The sequence below is a fragment of the Castor canadensis genome, chromosome 4, assembly GCF_047511655.1.
Source record: "Castor canadensis chromosome 4, mCasCan1.hap1v2, whole genome shotgun sequence".
NCBI lineage: Eukaryota > Metazoa > Chordata > Mammalia > Rodentia > Castoridae > Castor > Castor canadensis.
Window position 1 is genome coordinate 148271996 of NC_133389.1, and position 12027 is coordinate 148284022.

Below are 12027 nucleotides of genomic sequence, written 5' to 3' on the forward strand. Positions count from 1 at the left end.
GACTACAGATGCCTGGACCACCTGGAGCTGTTTACCATAGTGCTTACACATTATTTCTTCATGTGGTTTGTCCTTAACATATGGCAGCTCAATTCCAATAGTGAGTGTTCAAAGAAATCTTCATGGACCCTGTGAGGCTTCTGATCTAGCTTGTGAAGTTCCAAAACATCCTAACCTATTCTATTGATTTGGAAGTCGGTAAGTCCAGTCCAGATTCAAGAACAGCAAAGACAGTACCACAGCTACTGTCAGAGTAGTGTTAAGGACTTACAGAAATTTTGGTGTTCTTTTTGATGTAATCAGAGGACTGAGAGAGAACTGAAAGGGGAATGGCTTTCTCACTATGTAATTCAATATTAATTCTTTCTCCTTGTTATCTTGACTAATTTTGGTACTGCCAATGGGCAAGGAGTGCATTCACTCACATCATGACTCTTGCCTTTGGGATTTTAAGCATGAATTTGACTGATGTCCTCATATCATTTTGAGGATTACTTTCTGCCTTTTGCTTATGCTAGAAACACACAGGAGGAAGGTAGAAGGCCATAAGTAACATAATAAATAAATTTAGTTTTTCTAAGGAAATCAGCCAAGTATTATATAAGGCAACTCACAGAGCATCTTTACAGGAATTCTGGAGAAGAGGCTATACCATTTTCAGATTTGGAAACTTTCTCTGGCTCACTTGGAAAGACTGTTTGGGAGAATGGATTTTCATTAGGTACCTTGTCTCGTGATTTAGGCTTCTGATTCAAGTGTATACAGTCGAGATACTACTATATTCCCCATGGGTTAAGATGAAATGAGTATCAACATCTATATGTGATATGTAGAAATGTTATGCGTGTATTATGTAAAAAAGTTATACAGCTTGTCAGGAATAACCTAAGTAGCTGTAGCACTTATAATTAGTGAAGTTAGTCCAAATTTTGTGAAAATCAATAAACAGGTAGGAAGGGTATAATTGTTTCTTCTTTCAGGATAAGCACAAAAGGCCAGTTTTGTGGGAAATTTACAAACTCTTAAGCTTAAATTTGGAACCAGGAGTCATTTGTATCAAAATTTGATGGTATGGAAAATTTTTATTGGTATATGGCTTTATATCTTTACCTAGTCAGTATATACACATATTTTAACTAAAGGTATAGTATATAGTTTCAGAAACTTTCCTTCAGTGTTGATTTTTCTTTTAGTGTTACTTGATATGTTGTGGATAAGCATGAAAAAATGATATATTAGCTCTTTACTTTGGACAACAAATTTCTTCTAATTTATATTGTCATTCAACATAAATGACTTAACTATCAAGGCTGAAACTTTGTTCTCAGTGACATTAAATGTGTCAGTTTTGTTTATTTTATAGTAAATAATAAATGTGAAGAGATTTTAGGAGCTTTGAGGCAGTTGCTGATAGAAAACTTTTCTGCTGAGTCCATCATATTCTTAAAGAAGCAAGATAGATGCTAGTCAATGCTGGGGATATGTTTTAGATGAATATTCCAAATTGTTTGGGCGGAATCCATGCTAACATTATTGTCACTGGTATACTTTTTAGGTCTAAAGATTTAGGAAGTGGGTTATTATTTTGAAAATGTTTTAAGCCTTAATAGTGCTTTAAGGCTTTCTCTCTCTGCTCCCCCCACCCTGTTTCTCTCTTAACTTACATTAAATCCCACAGTCAAAAAGTACTTATGAGAGTAATATGACAAAATGTTTATAATGAGAATATATGTTTGAACTTTGTTTTTTAAGTGTAAGTCACTGATGAGTTACTGTCTTTACTTAATTTCAAGACTGAACTCATTCATAAACATGATATTTATAAAGCACTTCTAATAACTTAGTTGTTACAGTAGTAAATTACACAACAAAATTCACAATTATGCACACATCTGGGCACAACAATGCAGAAATAAATATGCCTAGAAAAATATTCCAATATGTCAATAGTCGTTGTCTTAATTGCAGGCTATTTTTAACTTTTGGTGATTTTTCCTTTCTCTTATAATTTTTTCACCTTTGTATAATGAGCACATTTTAGCATGGGCATGTGTCAAATAACTGAATGAGGCACTCTGATTACTAATAAGTATGCTTCCATGATTTTTGTTAGTCATTAAATTATATTCATGAATAAACAATGAAAAGTTTTAGGCCAGCCATTTTCTAGCATCATTTGTGGCACTGTGACATTTATTGTCTACCTGCTTCACTTTTGATTATACACGTTTATGTTAGTAGTCTTGTAAATACTCCAGAAGAAAACACCAGCTCCCAGGCCATGAGGCAGCTGTTTCTTAATGGTGGTATAAGATGCTTCCCTGCTTCTACTCCAGTGGCCAGGAAGGCTCCATAGTCTTAGCTTGGAAGTGGCTGCAACTCTGTTATTACCAGACCAGCAGGGGAGGCCTGGCCCAAGTCTGTGACTCATAGTGACTCACTGGAATCCTCAGCAACAATTTCTTCCCCATCTCTTGTCAGCTTTTAGGAGCTTCAGGAGGTTAGGTAGGAGGAATGTGAAGCAAAGCAGAGTGAGTAACATAGAAGATTTTCTTCTTATGCCACTCCTATTTTTGTTTCTCATTCCTTGACTTGTATAATCTCATCTTTTATCTATCAGTTTTAAGTTACGGGATAATGGAAAGAAAAAGAAAAAAAATCCCAATATACCTATTATCAATTCATTTACTGAATCAGACATTGCCTAAGGTTGTTCTCTTGCTATTTGTTCTTCTGTAATATACAGATGTATCCTTGAGTGTTGAATTGTGAGAGAAAAGGAAGTCTTTCTCATGCTGTATGCAATAGTTAGTACAAATGACTACTAGTCATTGAACTTCCAAAGTAAAGAACTCTTTATTACTGATGTTCTGTGTTGACATCAACAACCTAAAAGTAATTGAAGTAGTCTGAAATGGAATATATGCCATTTGGGACCTTTTAACTAGATCACACTTTTATAAGAGAAGGTAGTGGCCTTTTAGCATACAAGTCTTACCACATATCCTAGCCTCCCACTTTAAGTAGATGTTTTGAAAATATCAGCTACATTGCTATTTTGCTTTAAGAAACCATATAATTTTGGCTATTAGAAACACTACCTAAGCATAGAATAGAATACCTGAAAATGATGATTGAACTCAGTCCCAGATGTTTGGCAGTTGAGCTGTTTGGTGGAAGTTTCTTGAGAGAAAGATGTTTGGGTTATTTTATATTTGATGACTTTTGAATATGTGAAAATTGAGGGGTTAAAAATAAAATGAAAGAACTGGGTCTTTGGTTTTTCTTTTTAATATTTTATTGGGTAAAGAGACATCCTTTTCCTACTATGCCTTATTTTTTGATACTTTTAATTTCCTTATAAATTTAGGAAAAGTGATGCATGTTTATAGATATTAGTCTATTGATTCTTATGATAGAGTTGCCAGTGGTTAGACTCATTAACCTACAAAGTACAAACCTTGAGGGGGAATTTTAATTTAGTAGGTAGTAACTTTATACAAATTGTCTTGGTAGGGTTTGTATTTTCTTATTTGAAGAGGGCCTTATTGAGTATGTATAATTTGAGGAATTTTTGGAAAGACCTCTTGTCTTCAACCAACCAACCAACCAACCAGCCAGCCAACCAACCTTTATTTCTGTATTCTGAGGTTTGAATTCAAGGTGAAGTATTAGAAAGTTATTTTTGAAGATTTTCATAATTGTACCGTTCAGCTGAATATGAAAGTAAAAATGGAAAGTTGTTAAAACTGGAGGATAGGGGTAGTTTTAGACACTTTATATGTGTATCCTCAATTTTGTTGAAGGGTAGATTATCAAAATCCAAAATAGATCAGAAATGGGCTATTTTAGAAGAAATTATTTTGAATAGGCAATGAGTAGGACATGATATGACTAAGGGGTGTTTGGGGCTTCTGTGATTTTCCCCACACTTTCTATGTTGGGCCGTTGCTACTCATATTGTTTGTGGGGCCCTCCAGTTCCCACTCCACAGAGCTGCTATCTGATGGGATATGGCTTACTTCAGTGCTCTGATTCCGTGCAATGAGATTATGCTAGGAATTTTGGAATTTTCTCCTACTTGTGCTGGTTTATGAACTGCCACCCTAGTACTCTCTATACCACGTGAACACAGTGTCTTCATCTGTTTTGTACTGCTATAATAAAATACTCAAGACTGGTAACTTACAGAGAATAGAGGTTCATTTAGCTCGTATTTCTGGAGGCTGGAAAGTACAAGGGCATGGTGCCAGCATCTGGTAAGGACCTTGTTGCATCATAGCAGGGCGGATGGCATTGCATGCTGAGGTAGAACAAGCATGTTAGTTCAGATCTCTTCCTTTTCTTATGAAGCCACTAATGCTAGTGTGGTTTCCCCAACCTTCTTGACCCCATTTAATCCTAATTACCTCCTGGAGGTTCCACTTCCAAATACCATTAATATGTGAATTTGGGGGTTGAATTTCCATCACTTGAACTTTTTGCAGATTCAAACCACAGCACACAGTTATTCCTCATTTTTAGGTACGTATTTTCTCCCTCCCTTCCTCCCTCACTCCCTTCTTCCTGCTAGACATCAAATCCTAGTGCATGGTAGACACGCATACCAAGCCTGCTGGTTTTGTTTTATTTTCCTTCTCTCTTTTGGTGAAGCTTAGGGCCAATCTATAAAAAGTTAGAACTTAATAAAGGAAGTATTTTAAAGTATCTGCTCCTAGAAACAAACCATGTATGAATGGAGCAGTTATTGACACTGTGCTTTTTTAAAAAGGCTTGCCCATGACTTAAGGTATGGAAAGAGAACTTTCAAATGTCAGTTAAGCCAGGCACTGGTGACTCATGCTTATAATCCTAGCTACTTAGGAAGCTGAGACTGGGAGGATCACAGTTTGAGTTTGAGGCCACCTGGGGCAAATAGATTGTGAGACCCCATCTCCAAAATAGCCAGAGCAAAATGGACTGGAGATATAGCTCAAGTAGTAGACCACTAGCTTTGCAAGTACAAAGCCCTGAGTTTAAACCCCAGTTTCAGCCTCCCAAAATTTTTTAGTAAATAGAGTGGACAGCATTTCTTAGCTGATTTATAATTATTCAGGAGCTAATTATCCACTTGGAGAATTATTAGGTTGTCTTGTTTCACACCTTTTTTTTTTTTCTACCTCCCATCATTATCAGGGATAACTGAGTGTTGATGGAAATCAATGGAACTGGCCTTGCCAAGTGACTTAAGGTCAGGATGTGTTCTAAGAGTTGGAGGAAAGCTCTTGACTGATACAGTTCAGAGTTTTTCTTATTTTATTATCTTTTCCTGCTTTGGCCTCTGTCATCTAATGATTTTGTGAAGTCTTTATACTTTTTTATGTATCTAGGGGGTATTGTATTTAAAGCTCTGAGCCTAAAATAAACTCTTTGGAAGAGTGAATTGAGTTAACAATGGTTATAACTGCAGAGATATGTGCTATGAAATGTTTCTAGAAATCCGTAGGGCAAATGCTAGAGCATTTTGGCTCAACACACTTAACTCTAATGCACCTCAGCCAAGCAGAGTTTATGGTAACTGTCATTCTATATTAGCAGATATGGTTAAAAGATGAGTACTTTTAGATGAATGTGTGTATGGTTCCTTCTCTCTTCTCAGGAAAAATGGTTTGGTTTGCCAGCAAGTAATTTTTTTTCATTGTTGTTAGGATCCCTTCTAGTCTGTAAATGAACAGGAAGCTGTCTTCCAAGGGATTTCTTTCTTCACTTACTTTAAAAGTAGTATGAGCAGGGAATCATATACAGCATGATAAAGTACGCAATGAATTTCCAAGTCCTCTATCAGAGTTTGTGGACGTTTATGAGTGTGCTGCTGTAGTGGCAGAATGTCCGTTAGTGCTGGGAAGAGATTACTGTTAATGTCTTTGACTTTGTGAAGGAAGCATATTTGCATCCATACCACCTTTCCTATAACCATAGCAACCAAGTCATCAGGTTTCATTTTCTACCTTATTTCAAAAAATAAGATATTTTAATAGATAAAATAATAATAATAAGATAATAGATATTATCTATTAAGATAATTAATGCTATGTGAATGATGTACTTTCAGATAAGAGAGGCATAAGTTTAAATTCTGACCCCTGGAGAAAGACATTTTTTTATTAATGTATAGTTGATAAATAAAAATTACATATATTAATGGTATACAAAATGGTGTTTTGACATATGTATTCATTGTGAAATGATTAAAGAAAAATGAATTAACATATCCACAACCTCACATACTTAGAATTTTTTGTTGCAAGAACATTGAAGACTCACACTTTTAGCAATTTTCAAGTATACAATACATTATTATTAACTATAGTTACCATGTTGTACAATAGATATCCAAAACTTATTTATCTTGCCCAACTGAATGTTGTGCCCTTTGACCAACATTTTCCAAATACCCCCACATCCAATCCCAACCTTCTAGCAACCACCATTCTACAATATGAGCTACAGATTTTTAGATTCCACATGCTAATGCAATCATGTAGTATTTTTCTTTTTGTGCCTGGTTTATTTTATTTAACATAATACACTATAGGTACATCTGTATTTTTGCAAATGACAGGCTTTTTCTTTTTTTTCAGTCAGAGTAGTATTGTGTGTGTGTGTGTGTGTGTGTGTGTGTGTGTGACTTCTTTTCCCATTCTTTCACTGATGAACACTTAGGTTGACTCTGTATCTTTGGTTTTATGAAAATGCTGTAGTGACCTTGGGAGTGAAGGTATATATTTGCCATAATGATTTAATTTCCTTTAGAAGGAGGGTTACTGGTTCATATGGTAGTCCTAATTTAATTGTTGAGAAACCTCCACACTGCTTTCTGTAATGGTTGTACTAACTTACATTCCTAATAATAGTGTTCAAAGCTCCCCCTTTCTCTACATTCTCACCATGCTTGAAGCTATAGTTTGGATCTTGAAAGTCCCTCTTAATGGCATATATTTCGAAAGCCTTCAAAAGTAGTTTCCATGGAGCTATCGGAAGGTGGTACAACCTTTAGGAGGTAGGGCCTAGTGGAAGGAGGTGAGGTCATTGGGAGCATGCCCTTGAAGTGAATATTAAAACCCTGGTACATACTCTTCCTCTTTCTTTACTGCCTGTCCACCATGAGGTAAACAGGTCTCCTCTGCTATGTAGTCCCACAATGCTGTACTATGCTATCACAGGCCAAAGCAAAATGGCCAAGCAAGCAACCATGGACTGAAACCTCCAAAACTGTGAACCAGAATTAATCATTCTACCTTTTAAGTTGATTATCTCAGGAATTTTGTCACCATAAGGGAAAGTTGAATGACACACTTTTATCTTTTGTGTGTGTATTTGGGGATTGAATTTAGGGCCTTGTGCTTGTTACGTAAGCACTCTACTATAAGAGCCATGATCCCCACCATTTTTGTTTTTTAGCTAGGGTCTTGCACTTCTGCCCAAACTGGCATCAGATTGTCATCCTCCTTTTTCTGCCTGCCAAGTAATTGGGATTATAGGAATACACTATCACACCTGGCCCTCTTTTGTCTTTTTAATTTTTTTTTTTTAAGTACTGGGGTTTGAACTCAGGGCCTGTGCTTGCTAGGCAGATGCGGTACCTACTCGAGCCATACCCCAGCCCTCTTTTGTCTTTTTTGATAGTAGCCACTCTGATAAGCTTGAGGCAATATCTCATTTTGGTTTAATTGGAATTTCCCTAATAATTAGTGGTGCTGAGTTTACCATTTATATATCTTCTTTTGAGAAATGTCTGGTATTTTTTGCATATTTTTAAACAATTATTTGTTTTCTTGCAATTGAGTTGTCTGAGTTTCTTACTATATTCTAGATATTAACCCCTTCTCAGATGTATGGTTTGCAAATATTTTCTCTCTTTCATAGGTTGTCTCTTTACCCTATTGGTTTTTCTGGGCAAAGTATTTTTAGTTTGATACAGTCCTATTTGTCTACTTTTACTTTTATTGCCTATGTTTTTGGGGCCATATCCAAAAATCATTATTCAGATCAGTGTCAAGGACCTTTTCCCCCTATATTTTCTTCCAGGAGTTTTGTAGTTTCAACTCCTAAATTTAAGCCATTAATCCACTTGAGTTTCTTTTTGTATTTGGTGTGAGATAAGGGTTCAATTTCATTCTTCTATACAGGGAGATCTCGTTTTCCCAGCGCTATTTATTGAAAAGACTGTTCTTTCCCTTTTTGTGTTCTTGACACCCTTGTCAAAGATCAGTTGAGTGTAAATTCCGGATTTATTTCTGGGCTCTCTATTCTGTGACAGTGATTTTTATATGTTACTTTTTGCCAGTACTATACTGTCTTAAGTCTTAATTACTATTTCACTGTATTATGTTTTGAAATCAGGAAGAGGGAGGCCTCTAACTTTGTTACTTTTCAGGATTGTCATATTATTTGGGTCTCATAATTTCATATGCATTTTAGTATTTATTCCTAATTCTGAGAAAAATGTCATTAGAATTTTGATAGCGATTGTACTGAATCTGTAATCACTACGAATAAGGACATTCTAACAGTCCATGAACTTGGATATCTTTCCATTCATCTCTATGTTCTTGAGATCTTTCATCAACACTTTATAGTTTTCACTGTATAACTCTTTCACTTTTTTGGTTAAATTTAATTATTAAGAGTTTTGTTTTTTGAAGCAACCATAAGAGACATAGGATTTTGGAGCAAACATAAACTTCATACAGTTCTAAAGAAAGATTGAATGAAAACCAATCTGATGTTTTACAAAAGGATTAAAGAACTTAATCAATTAGTACCACGGAGACAAGGCTGTATACTAAAACCAAGTGCAGGATGGAAAGAATTATGGTCTTTTCCATGTAGAGGAATGACTGACCTGAGGCCCCATAATGTTTCTTAAATATTTCAGATATTGCTTGGCTGACTGTGCTTACTTTGTATTGGTCCAGCAAGGTCCTCAGGCTGGAGCTAGAGAAGTTACTCCCTAGATGTCTGTGGCCCAAATATGTTTGGTGTTGAGACACAAACCTTCACCTCTGATGTGATCACACTTATATCCCATGGATACCTCAAAGTTTTATACATTTAAATTTCTAGAATTATGTTCTCTTCTAGTCTTCATGAGTAAATAATGCCTTTATCTTCTTAGGACCTTGAAAGCCATCTTTGACACCTTCCTCTTAATTCAGCACATCATCAATTTATGTTCACTATATTTCCAAAGCATACCTTTAACAACTTCCCAAGTCTGCCTCACTGCCACCAACTCTTGTGCCTAAACTTCTCCAGTAACCTAACTGATCTTGTGTCTTCTGCATTTTCCTTTCTTAAAACTGTTCTCTATGCAATGGTTAGAATGTGGTGCAACTTTGCTGCTGTAACATAGTGTCCTCAAAACAGTGTTTCAGACAAGATAGATATTTTTCTCTCAAGTAATATCTAAGCTAGGCAAAGGATCTTTAGGTGCTTGAGCTATTCTACTATCCTCAAAATAGTTTTTATTTTGGGCTCAAGTCACAACTTATTTCCATCTCTCATCAGCAAAGAGTGGGAAAAAGAGCTAGGTGCTCAGTCCATTCAAGGGGAATACTTAGAAGTTTGGAGAGTTTATACAACTTCTTGACGGTTACATAGCTATTTAGTGGTAGGGCTGATTGGATCTGAGGTTTGTGTGATTCAGAAGCCACTAGACCACTATTGTGGGGGAAAGAAAGAAAACATATAGTTCCTGTATTTCAAATTAACACTGACACTTTTAAAGTCCATATTTTGAAATAATTATGTAAAGTTCCCATAAATCTCAAGAAGAGGCTAAAATGGAAGTGTTAAGAGCAAAAAGATAAGAAATAGAAGTAAGAACATTTGTGTTTTGTGAACACAAATAATAGGAATGATACCATTTATGAATTTGTGAATTGTGAATTATAGGAAGCAAACATAAGAAAAATACCTTCAGTGGCACCTTCTCTTGTGAGAGATCTTAACTGGGTGGAGCAAAGTCCTAAAAAAAAAACCCTTAATTTTCTGTTCAATTTCTTGGTTATATCCATTTAATAGCTCCAGTAGAGAGATGTTATGTGGAATTAGATGCTCTCTCAGGTTAATGTCAAGTAGGAAACAGGTGAAGTCAGACTGTAGGATACCTAAAGCAGTGGATCTTAATCCTGAGTCACCTAGAAAGTCTTGATCCGGGGCTGCAGCTATGCTTACAAACTCAGAATTCTGGAGATGAGACCTATATTCCTTCACTGAGGCTGCTATAGCTAAATACTGCAGCCTAGGTGGCTTCCACAATGGAAGAAATGTATTTCTCATGATTCTGTAGGCTAGAAGTCCAAGAACAAGTTGTCAGTATGGTTAGTTTCTTTTGATACTTCTCTTCTTGAATTGTAGGTGGCCTGTGTGTTCACATAGTGTTCTCTCTGCACACAGCTGAGTCCTAGGCACTGCTTATAAGGACACCAGTCATTTTGCAGTAAGGCCCACTCCAATGACCTCATTTTACCTTTTAAAAGAACTCATCTCCAAATATGGTCACATTCTGAGGTACTGGGGATTAGGAGGACTTTAACATATGGATTTTGGAAAGACACAATTCAACCCATAACAGATCAAAGCATTAGTGTTCTTAACAACCGCCTACAAGTGATGCCAGTGTGCAGCCACATTTGAGAGTCAGCTTTCTAAGTAATGTTAGTACTTAGGGATCAGCACCCTTATCGATTTGATGTGATCAGTGTGGGTGGGGTATTGTTAGTTTACAGTGTCACCTAGGTGATTCTAATGTGTAGCTAGGTTTGAACATCACCTCTTTAATGTCTATGTTTCTTAACTTTACAAGAATGTGTATTTTCTTGCCTTTCTCCAAATTTTCTTATTTGGAAATTCTTAAGAAATACAGTGTCTTTTTAGTTGTATGTGTCTAATGATATAATATTCAGTTCTAAAAAAAGCTAGAACTTCTAAGGTGGTAAAGTTTCAGATGTCAGGCATGATGTTTGTCATCATTTATTTTTACATGTGACTTAACAGTTTTTTCTACTTAATGAAAACAAATCAAAGGAATTTGGGCATTTCACTCAGAAAGCAAATGAAGTGAAATAACGACACTTTAGTGATTAAGTTGACTAAAATGTGATAACTTTCATTAAGAAAATTTCTTGATAAAAGAAATGATGTTTTACAGCTTTCAGGAGAATGCTAGACTTTCCTTTCTAGATGATACCAAAATCTGAGAAATTCCTTGATTTAATCAAGCCAATTTCTGGTTTTGAAGTAAAGCCACTTATCTGGCATTTTTCATTAGTGCCCCAAAACAGCTGGCTGCTTCCCAGAAAGCTGCACTGTGACAGATTATTTTATAAAGCAATGGATCAGCTGCCTTTGTAATTTGCTTAAATTGATTATGTGTGCATTTCTTTACTCTGGCTTGAAAGAAGGCTGCACTTGGGTAAGGAAACAGTGTTACTGTTTCAGTGACAAAAGATCATTTCTGCTATGCTGTATTAGACACAGAGACATTGTCTTTTCCATTGTGACTTAATAGTATTTGCAAAAAAGTTACTTCTAAGTACCACGATTTCCATTTTGACTGAATTATTTGTGATGTAGAAACAGTATTTAAGAGTAGAGGAGCATTACTTAAGCTCTGTTCAAATGTATAGTTTTAGAAGAATAATCAATTAGTTAATTAATTTTGGCATTATTAGGTTTGGGCTTAGGACTTCATGCTTGTAGGCAGGTGCTACACTTGAACCATGCCTCCAGACTATTTTGCTTTGGTTATTTTGGAAATAGGGTCTTACTTTTTGCTCAGGCCAGCCTGGACAGTGAACCTCCTATTTTAGACTGCCTGCTGTAATTGAGATGACAGGCGTGGGTAACCACATCCAGTTTTTTCTGTTGAGATGGGGTCTCAGAACTTTCCTCCCCCAGGCTGGCATCAAACCACAGTCCTCCTGATCTCAGATTCCCAAGTAGTCAGTATTACAGGTGTGAATCACCGTACCCCAGCGGAGT

At 36.1% G+C, this 12027-nt stretch overlaps 1 protein-coding gene and 1 long non-coding RNA gene across 4 annotated transcripts in view; both read left to right on the plus strand.

The window, feature by feature from the left end:
- Plcl1 (phospholipase C like 1 (inactive)) overlaps positions 1-12027 on the plus strand; it is a 330442-nt gene that overhangs the window by 129973 nt on the left and 188442 nt on the right. The window lies entirely within an intron of this gene.
- LOC109690265 (uncharacterized) overlaps positions 1-12027 on the plus strand; it is a 50320-nt gene that overhangs the window by 3490 nt on the left and 34803 nt on the right. For all 3 annotated transcript variants that reach the window (XR_012447319.1, XR_012447321.1, XR_012447320.1), the window contains exon 2: positions 1-12027. This exon is cut by the window's right edge and continues 23454 nt beyond it. This is a non-coding gene — a long non-coding RNA (uncharacterized lncRNA).